This window comes from Engystomops pustulosus, chromosome 1 (assembly GCF_040894005.1).
Source record: "Engystomops pustulosus chromosome 1, aEngPut4.maternal, whole genome shotgun sequence".
NCBI classification, from domain to species: Eukaryota; Metazoa; Chordata; class Amphibia; order Anura; family Leptodactylidae; genus Engystomops; species Engystomops pustulosus.
Window position 1 is genome coordinate 97,496,568 of NC_092411.1, and position 19,489 is coordinate 97,516,056.

The window sequence follows — 19,489 nt, forward strand, 5'->3', positions numbered from 1 at the left end:
CATATTCTTCTGTTAATTCAAATATCCATGGATGGAAAAATGGCGAAAAAGTAACGATTCGGGTATTGAGGAGCTATTTTCCATTACTGTATTCATGGTTGGGATTAATCTTTTTTATATTGTGATAGAATTGGGAGGTGATACCTAACATATGTATGTATGTATGTTTTTACTGTTTATTTATTTTTATATGTGATCTACGGAAAGGGGGTGATTTAAACTTACATTGTTAAAATATTTTTTAAAATATTTTTTTGTATTTTGTTTTACAATAGTTTCAGACCCTTTAGGGTATTTTAACCCTACAAGGTCTGATTGCTAATACTATATACTAATACTATATACTAATACTGCAATACAATTTTGATGATCTTATGAGGCTATTGGATATCATTACACATGGTAAGCCTACAAGATTCTATGAGACTGTAGGCTGCCATTCTAACCGATCACCACCTCCCGATGTCGTCACAGGGGTGGCAATCGGCCACCCCAGATGGCGGTGCCCATCGGAAGGCAAGCACCAGGACATAATCACCATTTCTGCTTTCTCCCTGGCTGCAGTATGCTATTAGAACTACCTGGGATGAAATAGCTTGTTTTTTTACAAACTAAGCTAAATTTGTTAATGAAGTATATTTTGGTAGTGGTGATGGAGCTGGTTCTGCCGGGAGAGAATATTTTCCGTCTCTGCATGCACCCAGTTCCAAGCAGGTGCCTTCATGTGAAACATATACTGGCTCAAATATAAAAAAAAAGTTGAGGCAGTGGTCAGGAGATTTGGGACATTTCACACATAAGGTTTGGATTTAAATAAGAGTGTTTCCAAATTGCTAGCCTTTGACATGATTCCATTCAGGCTGGTTGATTTGGACATCTGATGGCGGCTGTCCCTCAGTATGAAGTTCCCAGCCACCACAACTTTTCCTGGCAGTCCATCCCTGCTGTGCACTAACAGGTTTTGCAAAATCAGGTGTGCACTGTGCAATGCCACTAGTCCCAAGGTTCTCCTTAAACCTGACACATGGACAAGTTAGCATGGGCAGGAACATAACATTACCTTAACTGCCCAATGGGTTAATGTAGTGGTGGCTGGTACCAAGGCAGGAAGCACTTTGGCTTAATTTCTGCCCCCACCTAGGATTGTGGAACACCACTCCTTGCCTCAAGTTGCCTCCTTCTACTCTGCTTCCTCTTCTCCTGTTTCTTCAAGTCAGTGCAGCGCCTGCTCTGCCATTTTAGCAAAGCCTTAGCAGCACATGGTACTGAAACTCATCTGATTGGCATCTGGGAGAAGACAGAAAAGTGGTTGTTGCCGCTGAGCCTCAAACCCACCAAAGTGGTGAGTGACAACTTGTTGCAGCATTGGGTGCAGGCAGGGTAATGCACATCCTTTTGCACATTTCCTTGCACATGTACTGAAGCATGTGGTACAATAGTTCCTGGCCATCTACGCAGGCCTGCTGATTAATGTATGTGGTGTGTGTTTGCATTTTTGGTCTTCACACCTTGCTGCTTGCCTATGTGCACTGCAGAGGAACTTTGGCCTGCCCATCCACCACATCATATATGATTTACAAACTAGGTGCAGTTCCGATTTACATAGGCTAAAAAGAGTGAGTGGGCAGCAGCAGGCAGTTATTGAGTTCCATCTCCAGAAAGGCTGGGTGAATTGAAGTAGAGACCAACAGCACTTCAGATACTATTCTATCCTTTGGCAAAGTGTGCTGTTCAGTAAGTTGAACCAGGCATGCATCCCACATGACTTGGCTGTGTCAGCATCTGAATAATTTGACAGAGTACCTCATGGCTACAATGAAATGATGTCATATCTTCATCAGACCATGCTTAGCAGCCTGCGTCTGTGCTATGGCAGGCCTTGGGAGCCATAATGAGACCACCAGCTGCCAGGATAGCCACAGGGAAAGCATTAGGAGATGCCTTCGATTGGTTAAATTCTCAGGTATTGTGGTCAGTATTGAACATGGTACTTAACTGGTTAAAAATACAATAATCAGCATTATTGGCTATTTCATTGGTTCATTGAGTTCTGACTGTAAATCACTACAATGCTCTAATATTTGACAGCTAAGACAGACACAAATGTCAAACATACTGAAGCTTGTGACATAGATGAAACCTGCTGGTCTGTTAGTAGGACAAATGGTCTTTAACCCTTTGAGATATGTACCATACCTTAATGTAACAATTATGTTGTCCTTTGTATCGCACTGCCATTGCCAATGTTCCAGCCCAATCCTCTGCAGGAAACTAGCTGTTACATACAGCCTGATCACTACTACGCTTACCAGGCAGGGAGATCTCTCCTTGCTGGCAGTTTAACCTTAACTGCCTCGATACTTGATCGAGGAAGCTAAGGGGAGAGACAGAGGGAACAGCTCTTCTCTGCAGTCTGGCTGAATCTCCTGTAATCAGCTGATTGGTGGGAATAACAGGTGTTGAACCCCCCCAATGATCTCTTATTGATGAACCATCCAAAGGATAGTTCCAAGATATCCCCACCAAATAGAACCTCATGAAAATAGGGTGTTAGAGATTTTTATCTAGGACTCAAAACAGTCCTTCATGTTCTACAGGTGACTTTCAAATTAAATATTTCATGGCTCCCGGTACCAGGAGGAGAGAATAAACCCACGTGAGTTGGTTAGTGTATGTCAGGATCTTCTCTCCCATTTAATCTCTCAAATGCATAATATCACAGTTAGAAAAAAGCAGCATTGGGGGACGTGAAGAAGGAGATAAGAATACTGTAATGCTATTGGCCATAATGAATACACCGGCACATCCTGGGAAAAAGTTAATAGGCCTTGTTCACAAACATGTTTATCTACAGAATGTACAGAGAATGGGGCACATTTACTTACCCGGTCCATTCGCGTTCCAGCGGCGGCTTCTCCGCTCTGGATTCGGGTCCGGCCGGGATTTAATAAGGTAGTTCTTCCGCCGTCCACCAGGTGGCGCTGCTGCGCTGAAAGTAAACTCATCGCGCCGGAATGCACCGAGCTGGACCAGGTGAAGGTAAGCGGTCCTTATGCGACACAATTCGGTTTTTAAATTCAGGGGCTTGTCCGAATAATTCGGGTTGCTCGAAAACCACGCCCCCTATTTGTGGCGCACGGAAGCTGGTGCGCGCGCGACACAATCCAAACCCGTGCGCCACAATCCCGGGGCAATTCAAGGAAACTCGGCGCAAATCGGAAATATTCGGGTAACACATCGGGAAAACGCGATTCGGGCCCTTAGTAAATGACCCCCAATGTCTCCAGAAGCTTCTTGATAATAAACAAATAAAAAGACAACATAGAGGCCGAAGGACAGCAAAATGCCAAGGATAATGTAAAAGGCAAACAACAGTTTAAATAAGAAAAAAAAAGCTGACTTAAAACATTTAACTCTATAGCTGCTGAGTGGGCAACATACCCCCTCCCCCAGGCAAGACCTGTAATGGCATCTGTTTAGTTCTCTTGCTCAAGATGGCCGCCGTAGAGGAATATATCACCAACTAGGGTAATTCAATGTTGTGTTCTTTTTGTCAGTAATTTAACGTTTTCATTCTTAGGATATTATGCACAGCATGTTTGACTTGATCATTCCTCAGAGTGAATATGAAAGGATTGATAGCCGGTATAATAAAAATCACTATTGCGTTGACTGTGATATTGACTTCCAATGAGTTACCATGTCTTGGAGTGACATACATAAATATGCTAATGGAATACACAATAACCATAATTATGAAATGTGATGTACAAGTGGAAAAGGTTTTTTTCCGTCCAATCTGTGATGGAATTTTAAACACAGTCATCAGAATGTAGGTATAGGTGACAATGACGAAGATTAAAGATCCTATTATAACTAATGAAAAAAGACAAAAGTCAATTATCTGAAGTAAAGTTGTATCTGCACAAACCAGTTGAATCAATGCCACTGAATCACAAAAAAAAATGATTTATTCTATTTGGACCACAATAGGGCAAATGAGTTTTGAAGATTGATGGTATGCTAACAGAAAGGAATCCACCTAACCAAGACAAAGCTACTAATAAAACACATTTACTCTGCCTCATAATCAAGGTGTAATGAAAAGGATTACAAACAGCGACATACCGATCATAAGACATCATCGCAATAAGAATCAAATCTGCAGTCCCCAGAACGAAAAAACAATAGCTCTGCGCCAAGCATCCACTATACGAGATACTTTTCTTTGCAGACAATAACTGAGTTAGAACATTAGGTGTTATGATGCTCGATAGTAAAACTTCCATAACAGCAAAGTTGGCAAGAAAAAAGTACATGGGTGTATGAAGTTGCCTGCAAGTATGAACTAGTAATATTATAAAACAATTTCCAAATAAAGTGATATTATATAAAACAAGTAAAAAGATAAACAACATTATCCGAAAGTCCAGTTTATCTGGAAATCCCTCTAAAATAAACTCAGACACCTCAGTATAGTTACCTTTCATAATTTAAGTGTGTATATTTCCTTATATAGAAATTTGATGATGCTGGACAGAAGAAAGGAGACAGCATTGATGGGAAGAGTATAGGATTTTTTTAATTCTTTACAAATCAGCTACAATTTCTGCTTGAATTGAAGGCAAAAAGGCTGCTATGGGCCCTGGGCTATATGAATATTATGGCCTCTAGAAGTCTGGAATTCACTTCTGCTTTCAAACTGCATTTTCAGTACCTTTGAAAGACCTTCAAAGGTTGTGAAATGGCTCCAGTGTACATGTGTATTGAGTGCAGATATGTATGAGGATTTAATGGGTTAAGGTCCTTCTCATAATAAAATTTGGTGGGTGATTTTGGTGTCCATGGACTGCCTAGAAGGCAAAGGCCCCAGGCTACTAACCAAACCGCCTATATTATAATCCACTACTGGGTGCCACACACTTTGGTTGGATGAAAGTTCAATTGATACACATTTATAAGCCGGATTGGAGAAGCAGGAAGGAGGGAGATGAAGACCCACATTCTCCCTCTCCACTCCTGCATGACACTGCTGTCTTCCTTTTGGTCTAGACGATGAGTAGGATAATGATGGGAAGCACTACTGTATGTCACATAGAATGGTGGAGTTTGGCATTAGGGGACCTAAGCCATAACTTAGCATGAGGCTTTAAATGGTAATAGCATCTGCACTATAAAAACAGATTTATATTCCAGTATTGTAGCTATACTCTAGTACACTGGCAGACTGTCCTCATACTGCTGTGCTGCTGACCACCCAGCATAAATTTGTATTGGATGGTACACAAGGGAAAATTGGGGCACGTTAAATATGTTTGTAAAGTTTTTAAAAGTATCACACCCAAAAGAGCAAATACATTACAGAAAAAATCATCTGCAACCACTACAGAAGACAAAAATGAATCCCTCACATGGTCATAAGAAAATCAGAGTACACACTTTTTGAAATCGATGGCTTTATGTGATGAACAACAAATGACAAATACCATGTCATCAAGTATTAAACAAAAGTGAAGCCAAAATGGAACAGTCCTGTGTGAAATGCATTCCGTAAATCAAAAGCTTGTGTAACCAATTTTTGCAGCAATAAATATTTGTTTTCTAAATTACTTTATCAATGTTTTACATAACTCGGAGGAAATTTCTCCCATTTTTCCTTACAGCACTATTAACAACAATAACACAGAGGAAGGAGACAGTAATTGTCCTACGCCTACGATAACTAAATGTCCTGTCCTGGCTTCATAAAATACTACAGGAGGGAACACTTATGTACAAAAAATTGCCCCTCTCAATTTTTGTCATTATTAGAGAAAAAAATACCTGGTATAGAACTGATGCGCTGCTCAGTTTCAGTCAAAGTTTTATTCATAGTCAAGAAAAGAAACAGACAACGCGCTTTTGGAGCGAACTGCTCCCTTGATCAGGTAAAAAACAGAATAACATGCTTAAAAAGGACATATACATAAAATGTGTTATAATAGATTCAAAAAAGAATGAAAGAAACAAGACAAACTATAACCAAATCAAGGAATCTCTTGCATAAATTAGAAAATAGGAGAACAAGTAGCAGCCAGATACTTCTGCTTTGTCTAATCTCTTTGTTAAGACAAAAGAAACAAGAATGATAATGCAATGATGACTCAGGACACAGGGAGGTCACACAGTATAGTGAGCACTAAACCAAGACCCACTAAACCTGCCTGCTTACCTCAGCGTATCCTAATATGATACAGGATGACTAGGAGTTGTTCCTTCTTTATGCCAAAGTGTGGACACAAAACAAGACTCACAAACAAATAACACAGAACATTAACAAGTGCTCTAGGTCACAACAGGATAGTTGATCCTGCACAAAATCCAGAGTCCAAAGGGAAAGTTAAAAAATGTAAGCCAAGATAAAAAAAACTGATATTTAGGAATGTAGCAAGAGAAAACACAAACTGTAGAACCAGCAGAGAATATAACCAGCGATGTTTTAGCTGTGAGCCTGATTTAAACCAAGGAGTAATATTATAGCCAAGATCCTGGTGAGATTCTGCCCTTTTTCTGTACTGTGCCCAACATCTTTGTACCTAACATAGTAAACAGTCTTGAACATATACAATGTTGGGATCAGCGTTTATTAAGATTTTTGTTTGGTTGGCAATAGAGATGAATGTATGGATATATCTATGCACAGAAAGTAAGAATACAGTATCTGTTTACAGCATATTATTTTACAGGTTATATATCAATAATCTTTTGTTTTCTTGATCATGATTTAAAAAAAAAATACCAACCATAAAGAAAACATAGTTTATGAATATTGTGCTTAACTGTATTACAATGAAGTAATCTTCACAGAAATAGTTACAAAGTTTGGATTTATATAAAATATACTTTCACAAAGAGAAACAGCTTTCAAGTGACAACCTGGATGATCCCGAAGCTCATGTACAGTAGATATTTTATAGACCCAGCTCTGTGAATTCAATTCCTTTAGGTGGTAAGGAAAGTCTCTGATGAGAATATGTTACATTTTTCAGGCCAAAAGGTAGGCCTGATATGTTAACAGAGACATACACCCCAAAAAAATTAAAGTGAGTTATACGCTTTGGAGTTTTTAACTGAGTTAGCACCTCAGTTTACACTAGCTGAGCACAACATATTTGGCACTGAAATTAGGAATGTCTTTGAGTAATTGTATTTTTCATTGTTCAGCTGTGCATATATTACTGAACGAAAAAACATTTTACAAAATATTTGTGTATTTTTTTCATCACTTATTTTACCTTTTCTTAACTGTACCTTCCTAAAATACATCTCTCCACACCTTCTCCATCCCCACTATCAATCCATCACCACATTTATCTCCAATAAACTTAACCTTTACCCTGCCCACACTCTGACACACAGACCTTTTCCCCCACCATTCAAAATATTCCTCCTGGGAGAAGTTAGCCTCTACCCAAGGTTTCCAAGCTCTGTAAAAAGTAGCCTTCCAATCTTGTTCGTAGCATAGAAAAATTGGTTATTTTTATCTGTATCTTAGTAATTGTATACTCCTTGGCCATCTATTATGTAACAATACAATTTGTTAAAATAGTCATTCCTAACTATTAACTATCCTATGCATCCATATACTTAATTCAAATATTAAATCATCTTCTCCTGTACCCATTCCCAGCAAACAAAGTCTCATATCTAGTGGGCAATATAGCAGTTCCCTATTATCATAAGTATCTCTTCCTAACATTTTTTAATTCCTGGGCAAACCATAAATATGCAGATCATCCACCTTGCTTTCACTACTGCAGCAAGATCCCAACTTCCCAAACTCTATGTATATTATACTCTACGAATGATAAATAATTGTACCTTTTTCTGTGTAATGGGGAGTCTGGACAAAACAGGATAGTGTATCCTAAAAGTGAGTCACCTACTTACTTACTTGGGTGCGCCTTAACCAAATAACACACAAGAAAGGTCAGAGTCCAGGTCACATCTGAGATAGCAGATACAACACAAAGTCCCTAGAGAAAGTCACAAAATGTAAACCAGGATCACATAGCCATAAATTCAGAAGTATAGAACGAGAATAATATTCCAGCTAGAAAATAAAACCAGAAATCAACTAGCTGTGAGCAGAAACTAAATAGGTGGCTAAAGAGCCTTAGCCACAGATGACTGGAGCATAGTTCTGTCCATCACAGCAGGTTAATTCTTGCTGGACCAGAGTAGAGCAGTTAGTCTCAATATAGTCATTGTCACGGGTGGCGCGCGCGGCATTTCCAGGAAATTTAAAGGGCCAGCGCGCCATTAATTGGCGCTGGCCATATTGCCCAAATCTATATAAGCCTGCCTCTTCCTGCAAGCCCTGCCGGATCTTTGTGCCTCACAGCCTTAGAGAAAGCTTAGTTGCGATTTGCCTGCGTTCCAGTGTCTCCTGCGTTCCAGTGTCTCCTGCATGCCTGACTCCCTCCGTGTTCCTGTGTTGCCTGACTACCTCCGTGTTCCCGTGTTCCAGTGTCCCTCCGTATTGCTGTCGTGAGTTCTGTGTTCCCGTACCTTTCTGCTTGGACCTCCTGTTGCTGACCCCGGATTGGACTCTGACGTTGCATCTCTGCCGCCTGCCCTGACCCTGTGCCTGGACTGTGACCTCGAGCTTGACTGCTGTTTCTGTACCTCAACCTTGGCCGCCATTGCAGACAAGTCACGCCTGAGGAACGACCTGGTGGTACCACGCCGCAGCTTGTCTAACCCGCTTTGCGGCGGGCTCTGGTGAAAACCGGGTACCACTTAGACTTCGGTCCCAGGTAGTGGCTTGAGTCATCGTCTGCAGTGGTCCAGCAGATCCACATCCCGCAAGCCTGACAGTAAGATCCGACCATGGATCCCACCGAGGTTCCGTCTCCTAGCAAGCCTGACCTCGCTACTATTGTGATCCACCAATCCTGGCAGATTGCTGAGCAGCGTGATCAGCTGGAGCAGGTCACTGCCATGTTGCAGCAACTATTGGCCAACCAACAACCGCAACAGGTTCCGGAAGCTGCTCTAGCGACTTCTACAGCTCCGACTCCTCTCCCTGCTGTTGAACCCATGATGCGCTTGTCCATGCCCAGCAAATATGACGGTGATTCTAAGATGTGCAGAAGTTTTTTAACTCAGTGCTCCCTGCATATTGAACTTATGCCGACCCAGTTTATTTCAGAACGATCAAAGGTGGCGTTTTTAATCAGCCTACTCTCTGGGAAAGCCCAGGCCTGGGTTACACCCCTGTGGGACAGAAGCGACCCGGCTACGGCTTCTCTCTCAGCCTTTGTGTCCGAATTTAGGGCCGTATTTGAGGAACCAGCTCGGGCCTCCTCCGCCGAGTCTGCCTTATTGAACTTGCGCCCGGGAAATTCCTCCGTGGGAGAGTATGCGGTGCAGTTCCGTACTTTGGCGTCAGAACTTGCCTGGAATGACGCCGTCTTGTCTGCCGCTTTCAAGAAGGGTCTCGCCTCTCATGTGAAGGACGCTCTGGCCGCTCGTGATCTGCCGTCTACTCTGAGTGGTCTCATCACCTTGGCCACTCGGATAGACGTGCGATTTAGAATCACGCTTCGAGCAACCTCAAGTCCATCCTCGACGCCTTCCCCGCCTGGCCCCGGTCTTCCAAAGACCACTCCAGCCTCAGGTCTTACCACCTGCAGAGGAGCCTATGGAGGTGGACAGAGCTAGACTCTCCTCCCAGGAACGCATCAGAAGCGCCAGGGTAACCTTTGCCTTTATTGTGCTAGTCCGGAGCAATTCATCTGGTCCTGTCCTATCCGTCCTCAGCGTCCGGGAAACGCCAGCACCTAGGGTTCTTGGGAGAAGCGTCCCTAGGTGTCTGCCAAGCTTCTCCACGTCTGTTGATTCCGGTGCTTCTCAGTGTTGGCGCCAGTCCCCAGATCCAAGTCTCTGCGTTCCTGGACTCCGGCTCTGCAGGGAATTTCGTGGATGCCGCTCTGGTCTCCCGGCATCACATCCCAGTGGTTCGCCTTGAGAAGCCGTTGGTCATCTCATCTGTAAGTGGCCAGATCCTCTCTGACCCGGTCTTGTACCGCACCAAGCCTCTGTCCTTGCAAGTCGGAGTGTTACACAAGGAGAGACTTTTCGAGACTTTTCGAATCTTTTTACGTGCTACCTCGCTCCACGTCCTCTATCCTGTTGGGTCTTCCGTGGCTGCAGCTCCATGCTCCTGTTCTCAATTGGATGACAGGGGAGATCCTTCATTGGGGTCCTGAGTGCCGGTCCTGCTGTATGGGAGCTTCCCTACCTGTACCTGTATTGGCCTCCTCTCTGTCTAAGAAGCCTTTGGAGGGTTTACCCACGTGCTACCAGGACTTCTGACGTCTTCTCTAAAAAGCAGGCTGAGACTTTGCCACCGCACCGACCCTACGATTGCCCTATTGAGTTATTGCCGGGCACTTCTCCTCCCAGAGGCCAAGTGTATCCACTCTCCATTCCTGAGACCACAGCTATGTCAGAGTATATCCAGGAGAACTTGCAAAGAGGTTTCATACGGAAGTCCTCCTCTCCTGCGGGTGCAGGATTCTTCTTTGTTACTAAGAAGGACGGCTCCTTGCGTCCTTGTATTGATTATCGTGGACTTAATAAGATCACGGTTAAAAACCGCTACCCTCTGCCACTGATCACAGAACTGTTTGATCGCCTGCGCGGTTCCAAGATTTTCTCTAAGTTGGATCTTCGCGGGGCCTACAACCTTAATCGTATCAGCAAGGGCGACGAATGGAAGACAGCATTTAACACCTGAGATGGTCACTTCGAATACCTTGTGATGCCTTTTGGATTATGCAACGCTCCAGCTGTTTTCCAGGAGTTTGTCAATGACATCTTCAGGGACCTTCTGTATACGTATGTAGTGGTCTACCTAGATGACATCTTGGTGTTCTCTCCAGATCTCAAGACTCATCAATCTCACATACAGCAAGTCCTAGGCCACCTTCGAGCCAATTGTCTCTACGCTAAGCTCGAGAAATGTCTCTTCCATCAACGGAGTCTACCTTTTCTTGGTTACATCATCTCCGACAGGGGTCTCCAGATGGATCCTACCAAGCTGTCTGCCGTTCTTCAGTGGCCACGTCCAGAGGGTCTTTGCGCCATTCAGAGATTCCTGGGCTTCGCAAACTACTACCGTCAGTTCATTCCTCATTTCTCTACTCTTATTGCCCATCGTGGCACTCACCAGGAAGGGCGCTAATCCATGCCTTTGGCCTCCAGCGGCTGAAGAGGCCTTTGCAAAGTTAAAGTCCGCCTTTGCTAAAGCTCCGATCCTTTCTAGACCTGATACTGAGAAGCCTTTTATCTTGGAGGTGGACGCATCTTCTGTCGGTGCAGGGGCTGTGCTTACCCAGAAGGGACCCAGGGGCCGAACTCTTACGTGCGGTTTCTTTTCTAAAACTTTTTCTCCTGCAGAGAAGAACTACTCTATTGGTGACAAGGAACTTTTGGCAATCAAACTTGCCCTGGAAGAATGGTGTTATCTTTTGGAGGGTGCTCGCTATCCAGTCTGTGTTTATACGGATCATAAGAACCTTTCGTACCTCCAGACAGCCCAACGTCTTAATCCCAGGCAAGCCCGTTGGTCACTATTCTTCTCCCGCTTCAATTTGATGATCCACTTCCGACCAGCAGAGAAGAATATCAAGGCTGATGCCCTTTCCCATGCCTCAGATGTTGTTGGAGAAGAGCCGGTTCCTCAGTATATCATCCCTCCGGAACAGTTGGTTGCAGCCGCTCCTGTGGATCTTCGGCAGCTTCCCCCTGGCAAGACGTACGTCCGACCTGCTCTGCGGAAGAGGATTTTGTTTTGGGGACATTCTTCCCGCCTGGCTGGGCACCCTGGGGTGCAACGCTCCGTGGCCCTCATCTCCCGCTTCTACTGGTGGCCTGACTTGGCCAAAGATGTTCGGGACTTTATGGGATCCTGCACCTCCTGTGCTCGAAATAAGCCTTCTCGTCTAAAACCGGCTGGTCTCTTGCTTCCGTTGCCGATACCCAGTCGCCCGTGGTCACACGTGGCTATGGACTTTGTCACGGATCTTCCATCTTCTTCGGGCAATACTGTCATCTGGGTGGTCACAGACCGGTTTTCGAAGATGTCTCATTTCGTTCCTCTTCCAGGTCTACCGTCTGCTCCACGTCTTGCCAGTCTCTTCTTCCAACATATATTCTGGCTACATGGGCTTCCTCTGCACATTGTCTCTGATCTTGGAGTTCAATTTGTCTCCCGCTTCTGGCGCTAACTCTGCGGCCAACTGCAGGTGAAGTTGGACTTTTCTTCAGCCTACGACCCTCAGTCCAATGGTCAAGTGGAGAGAGTCAACCAGAGTCTGGGCTGCTATCTGTGTCATTTTGTCTCTGCCCGTCAGGACGACTGGTCCACTTTGTTGCCCTGGGCAGAGTTCTCCTACAACTCTCTGGATTCTGAGTCTGCTGGTGCTGCTCCATTCTTTGTTGTCTATGGAAGAATCCCTCTCAGTTCCCTCGGATGTTCCTGCGGTGGAAGAATTGGTGCAGGACCTCAGCTCTGTATGGAGACAGACTCGTCTATCTCTACTTCGGGCGTCTGCTCGCACTAAAATCCAGGCCGACAAGAAAAGCAGACCTCCTCCCGTTTTCTCTCCTGGGGACAAGGTCTGGTTATCTTCCAGGTACATCCGGCTGAAGATACCTGGTTACAAGCTCGGTCCTCGTTTCTTGGGTCCTTTCGAGGTCCTGACCCGTATCAATCCTGTATCCTCCAAGTTGCGCCTTCCTCCCACCATGCGCATCCCGAACTCCTTCCATGTCTCCCTGCTCAAGCCTGTCATCCTGAACCGCTTCTCCCGGCAAGTACCTCCTCCTACCCCTGTGGCTGACTCCACCGACACCTATGAGGTAAAAGACATCCTTGATATGAAGACAGTAAGGGGGAAGCGGTTCTTCTTAGTCGACTGGAAGGGGTTCGGTCCAGAAGAGAGGTCTTGGGAGCCGGAGGACAATATTCTGGACCGTGATCTTCTGCAGAGATTTCTTCAACCCAAGAAGAGGGGGAGGCCGAAGGGGGGGAGGTACTGTCACCCGTGCCTCTCGCTCCCCGCAGGCGCCGCGCCAGCGCATCTCACCTCTCCCCGCTCCCGAGTCCCGTCCTCGCTCCGTGTGCGCGCGGTCCCACGCCTTAGGGGAGCGCGCGCGGCACTTCCAGGAAATTTGAAGGGCCAGCGCGCCATTAATTGGTGCTGGCCATATTGCCCAAATCTATATAAGCCTGCCTCTTCCTGCAAGCCCTGCCGGATCTTTGTGCCTCACAGCCTTAGAGAAAGCTTTGTTGCGATTTGCCTGCGTTCCAGTGTCTCCTGCGTTCCAGTGTCTCCTGCGTTCCAGTGTCTCCTGCGTGCCTGACTCCCTCCGTGTTCCTGTGTTGCCTGACTACCTCCGTGTTCCTGTGTTCCAGTGTCACTCCGTATTGCTGTCGTGAGTTCTGTGTTCCGGTACCCTTCTGCTTGGACCTCCTGTTGCTGACCCCGGATTGGACTCTGACGTTGCATCTCTGCCGCCTGCCCTGACCCTGTGCCTGGACTGTGACCTCGAGCTTGACTGCTGTTTCTGTACCTCAACCTTGGCCGCCACTGCCTGAGTCACGCCTGAGGAACGACCTGGTGGTACCACGCCGCAGCTTGTCTAACCCGCTTTGCGGCGGGCTCTGCTGAAAACCGGGTACCACTTAGACTCCGATCCCAGGTAGTGGCTTGAGTCATCGTCTGCAGTGGTCCAGCAGATCCACATCCCGCAAGCCTGACAGTCATCAACATGAAATAAAGTTCACACTGGGAATGTCAAGCAAAACACAAAGTAAAAAGGAACAATATTTTGTGGGGTAGAGGGGTTGTTTTATTTATTTATTTTTTTAAAAACTTTACTTAACGTTTTTTAATGTACCACTAGGAAACTTACATTATGGATCCCTGGATCACATATACAGTACATTGCAGTACTGCTGTCTGGAATGTATTGTATCTATGACTATTTTACTGACAATTTGCCTATGAGACCCAGTATTGAAGTAGGGCTAATAGTGGTAGGCCACCATACATGGCAGAAGTGACAGAGGGAAATGTCTCTCCCCATCTGCCGCTATCGTGCTTGAAATCAGATGTAACATCAATACAGTGATCAGATTTTATTTCTGAGATCTGGAGCCATACATATTTACATTACTAGTTAGTTTTTTTTACATTTTAATTTCTCATTAAAATAAATGAGATCTATGTACCACTAGAGCTAAGCACTGCAATCAAGCATAGTGTTACCAGCAGACGACAACAACCAAGGCCTACCACAGAGCCTCCTTTATCTACGCAATATTCAGTTGTATTTGTGTCCTCAAGATGCTTATAAAATTCAAATTTTTAGTTGGTAAAGGAATGTTTACAGTAACCCAGCAGTGAGCAGTGGGCACGACAAGGGCATTTTTAAAATCAGGGGCATTGTAGGATCATTTATAATCTTCGGAATTGTGTAACAATCTGAATAAACCCTCTACATCCAAATAATACATTAATATACAAAAGCTTATGTATAAATTATATGTACCCAATACCAATGAAAGTCCCGCAGAAAACAGGCTCCCACAGCTAATCACTCCTGGAATTCAACAAAGAAAAATAATAAGAAGAATATGCAAGGGCAGACCCTAAATATGCCAGGTAAGTATATATCATTGTTGTGACAGGTAGGATACCCCAAATCAGGTTTCTGCTCAGAAGACCACTCACGAAGAACATTTATTAAAACAATTTATTTAGAGCAGTGGGAGCTGCTATACCCATTGATCACAAAAACTGGAAATCTAAAATAGATTAGTGTCAAGAATACAGTTTAAGCTCTATTCACAGGCAGAAGAAAATTGTTGAGTACTCTTATTGTAAATCCTTGAAGTTATCTGACTGTAACTGACAATGTTGGTAATAACAATAATGATTATTTAACCCCTTACCAATGTGTGACATATCTGTATGTCCCACATCGGCTTACTCTTACTGGACAGGGCTCACGGGCTGTAGACAGCACTTTTTCGACCTGATTGGGTCTCCTTAGTACAGCGTAGGGAACTGGTTTGGCTGGGTGGGGCCGAGTCAAGTCTATTGGGAGTCTGCTCCTTCTGGAGTGGATTTAATGGTTTGTTTTGGTCCTGCATCATGTCATGAGGCCTCTTGTGGGTCATGCTTGATGTCAAGGGAGCTGACTTGCAGGGTAGGTGGAGGCGTGGTTTTCCTTATCACTGCAAAACTTTGCATATTTTCCCATCCAATCAGCAGGCATGCACGCTTTAAAAACCTGTTTTGGCTCAGCTCTCATTTCTCGGCAGTGACCGGAGAGTGATGATTGGTGTGACTGCGGAGAGCAGAAAGATGCAGCCGGCTGCTGAACTATTCCACTAGAGGGAACACATACACTCCAATCCAGGAGACATGTCTTTTATGGCAGCCGAAAAACACTCACTTCAAGGTGTCGATATGCAGTCCGGTAAGAGTGAGAGGGTAAAGTTTTTAGAGGAGTAAAACTGCCTCTACATGTGTCTATTACACTTGTACAGGCATTGACACATGACCTCTGCTTATGACTATGTTTCAATTTGACAGGTTTTATTTCCTTGGAATAATCCTGTTGGGTACCAACCACTGCATACTACCAGCACCCAATTAACACGCCTGCTCTTGTGGAAATGCTGTCTGTTATTTCTACCATGATTCTTTAGTTCATCACATGAGCAGCTAGATAATGTACTTTTTCTGCCTGCTGGGGGTACATAGTGACTGCCCTTATCTTTATACAAGATGATGACTGATAACTGGTTCAAGAAGCAGCATATTGTCCTTGCACCTGTGTCCTGCTGTGTGGCGTGTCCCCGTCCCTCACCCAGGACTTACCTCTCCTGGCTCCTGATGCAGCCTTGGTCCTGTCCAGGCTGCACGCCAGCTTCTCCGACTAGGCCGCGTGCTCCCCCTGCTAGGGGGTGCGCGCCGGCTCGTTCAGGCTTAAAGGGCCAGCGTCCTCTGGATTGGTTCTGCTTGCCTTTATATCCGGCACCTCCCTTCACTCTCTGCCGGATCTTCAAGTCATTCCACTGAAGTGAAAGCCTCCTGTGTTCCTCCTATGCGTTTCCAGATGCCTCTGTGTTTCCTGTGCGTTTCCAGACGCCTCTGTGTTTTTCATGTTCTTACGTCATTCCCATGTTCCTGTGGTGCTCCTGTGTTCCTGTGGCACTCCTGTGGTGTTCCTGTGGCACTCCTGTGATGTTCCTGTGGCATTTCTGTGTTCCTGTGGCGTTCCTGTGTTCCTGCAGCGGTCCTGTGTTCCTGCGGCGGTCCTGTACTCCTGTGCGGGTCTTGTACTCTTGTGGTGGTTCGGTATTCCGGTGGCAGTCCAGTATTCCTGTGGCGGTCCTGTATCCCGGAGGCGGTCCTGTATCGTGGTGGTGGTCCTGTATCCTGAGGTCCTGCCTTCCAGAGGTCCTGCCTTCCAGAGGTCCTGCCATCCAGAGGTCCTTACTTTCAGAGGTCCTGCCTTCATGAGGTCTTGCCATCCTGAGGTCCTGCCATCCCAAGGTCCTACCTTCCCAAGGTCCTGCCTTCCTGAGGTCCTGCCTTCGCTGTGTCCGGTTTCCTGCTTCCCTACCTTGGCTGCCACTGCGGGCCTAGTCGCACCCGTGGAACATCCTGGTGACACCCCACTGCAGCAAGACCATACCGCTTTGTGGCGGGACTATTATACAAGCTCTTATACCTCTTGTGTAACTCCCTAATCCACATAGACTGTAAGCTCTTGCCGGCCCCTCCTATTATTTCCATATTACTATTGTCTTATTTCATTTTTTTTATGTCCCCATGATTTATAAACACTGAATAACAGGTTAAATAACAGGGTATTTCGCCCCCAGATATGGTGTTACTGCAATCCTTGCGGGCAGCACATAGGCTCAGCCTTTCAGTGCTGGGGTCCTGGGTTCAAGTCCCATCAGATCAACATCTGCAAAGAGTTTGTATGTTCTCTCTGTGTTTCCGTGGGTTTCCTCCGGGTCCTCTGGTTTCCCCCCAGACTACAAAAACATACTGGTAGGTTGATTAGATTGTGAGCCCTATGGCGGCAGGGACTGATTTGGCAATCTCTGTGCACCACAACGTAAATATAGGAATTATTTTTATTAAGGTTGGAGTTTGCTGCATGCTGCAGCAAACACTTACTGGTAACACCTGTGGTGGGTCCTGGCACCGAACACAGGTGTTATCTGCTGAAGGCAATTAAATCCCGGCCATGTGTGGGTGCCACCATCTTGAATTCAATCAGTTACTATGACAGCCTCATATCTTGCAAATTGCACATTGTAATAAATGATGCAGTAAATCCCCATATACTGCCATCAATCAGACAACCTTTGGTTAAAGTACCCTAGGGAGGTTTGAAAAATACTAAAAAAAAGTAAAGAAAGTAAAAATAACTGCTTTACATATAAATAAACAGTAAAAAACAAATCACAAACATGTTAGGTATTATCACATTCCCAAATCTTCAAAATATAATCACAGTTTTCCTGCCATTTAGCCCCGCAGAAAATAGTGCCCAAACTTGAATATACTAAAAAGTTGTGAGCATATAGTTTATAAAGATAAAAAATCCTGTTCTATACCTTTATGTGGGGTTTAAAGACCGGATTCGTAACCCGAAACGGGCTCGTCAGCAGTCCATATTTTTCTGTTCATTTCAAATATGCATGGATGGAAAATTGGCGAAAAAGTAGCGATTCGGTCATTTGGGCGCTCTTTTCCGTTACGATGTTCACGGTCGTGATTAATCTTTTTTATATTTTGATAGAATGGCAAAGTTGGGAGGTGAAGATACCTAACATGTTGATGATTTTTACTGTTTATTTATTTTTATAATATTTTCCACCTTATGGTGGAGCAGATACTGATAGGCTCACTACCCCATACAGTGAGGAACACTACCACCATACAGTGAGGAACACTTCCACCAAACAGTGAGGAACACTACCGCCACACTACTGCCATACAGTGGGATACACTACCCCATACAGTGAAGAACACTAACGGCATACAGTGAGGAACACTACCCCCATACAGTGAGGAACACTACCCCCATACAGTGAGGAATACTACTGACATAAAGTGAGGAACACTACCTCCAAACAGTGAGCGACACTACCGCCATACAGTGAGGAACACTACCTCCATACAGTGAGTGACACTATTGCCATACAGTGAGGGACACTACCGCCATACAGTAAGGGACACTAATGCCACACAATGATAAATACAGCCATACAGTGAGGAACACTACCGCCATACGGTGAGGAACACTACCGCTATAAAGTGAGGGACACCACCCCCATACAGTGAGGAACACTACCTCCATACAGTGAGGGACACTACCGGCATACAGTGAAGGACATTACCGGCATACAGTGAGGGACATTACCGGCATACAGTGAGGAACACTACCCCCATACAGTGAGGAACACTACCTCCATACAGTGAGGGACATTACCGCCATACTGTGAGGAACACTACCGCCATTCAGTAAGGAAAACTATGCCCATACAGTGAGGAACACTACCGCCATACAGTGAGGAACATTACCCCCATACATTGAGGAATACTAGCCCCGTACCGTGAGGAACACTACCGCCATACACTGAGGAACACTACAGCCATACACTGAGGAACACTACCCCCAATACAGTGGGGAACAGTACCGCCATGTTCTTTTCTTCTTCCCAGAGTTCTCTGCCCCATGTAACGTGTTTGGCTCATGGCCATTTAGTTAATAAAGAGGGCGAAAAAAAAATCGGTATTCGTTTCCACGAATCACCGTAAACTTCGGATTCGTGCCAAATCAAAGTTTTTCTGAAATTCTATATGAATTTAGATTCGTTAGAATCGAGTCACCCATCTCTAAGCATCACCTTTGGAGGAAGAGTGAGCATGGCCACAATGTGGAATGCAATTTCTGGGTGCCCAGAGTTTACACTCCATGCCATGCAGTTGCTGTTCTGTACTTTGGCAAGTGTGCTGCTCATTAAGTTGAACCAGGTTGTCACGGGTGGTCCCGCAACCCATATCGCCGGTCGCAGGCTCACCCGTGCCGCCCAGCCCCCGCCAGCGCAGCGACAGCCCGTCTCATCTGGCCCGGCTCCCGGTTCGCTCCCCTCCGCGGTCCGCGCGCTTGCCCTAGCAGTCGTGGACGTGCGCGGACCGCGGCTCTTTCTCAAGATATAAAGGGCCAGCGCGCCATTAATTGCCGCTGGCCATATTGCCCAAATCTAAATAAGCCTGCCTCTTCCTGCAAGCCCAGCCGGATCTTTGTGCCTCACAGCCTGAAAGAAAGCTTTACTGCGATTAGCCTGCATTCCTGTGTCTCCTGCGTTCCTGTGTCTCTTGCATTCCTGTGTCTTTCCGTG

The 19,489-nt window shown here is 45.3% G+C and overlaps 1 pseudogene; it reads left to right on the forward strand.

Annotated features, from left to right (window-relative positions):
• The first annotated feature begins 1,891 nt into the window (after positions 1–1,891).
• LOC140113887 (olfactory receptor 6B9-like) overlaps positions 1,892–19,489 on the forward strand; it is a 57,447-nt pseudogene continuing 39,849 nt past the window's right edge.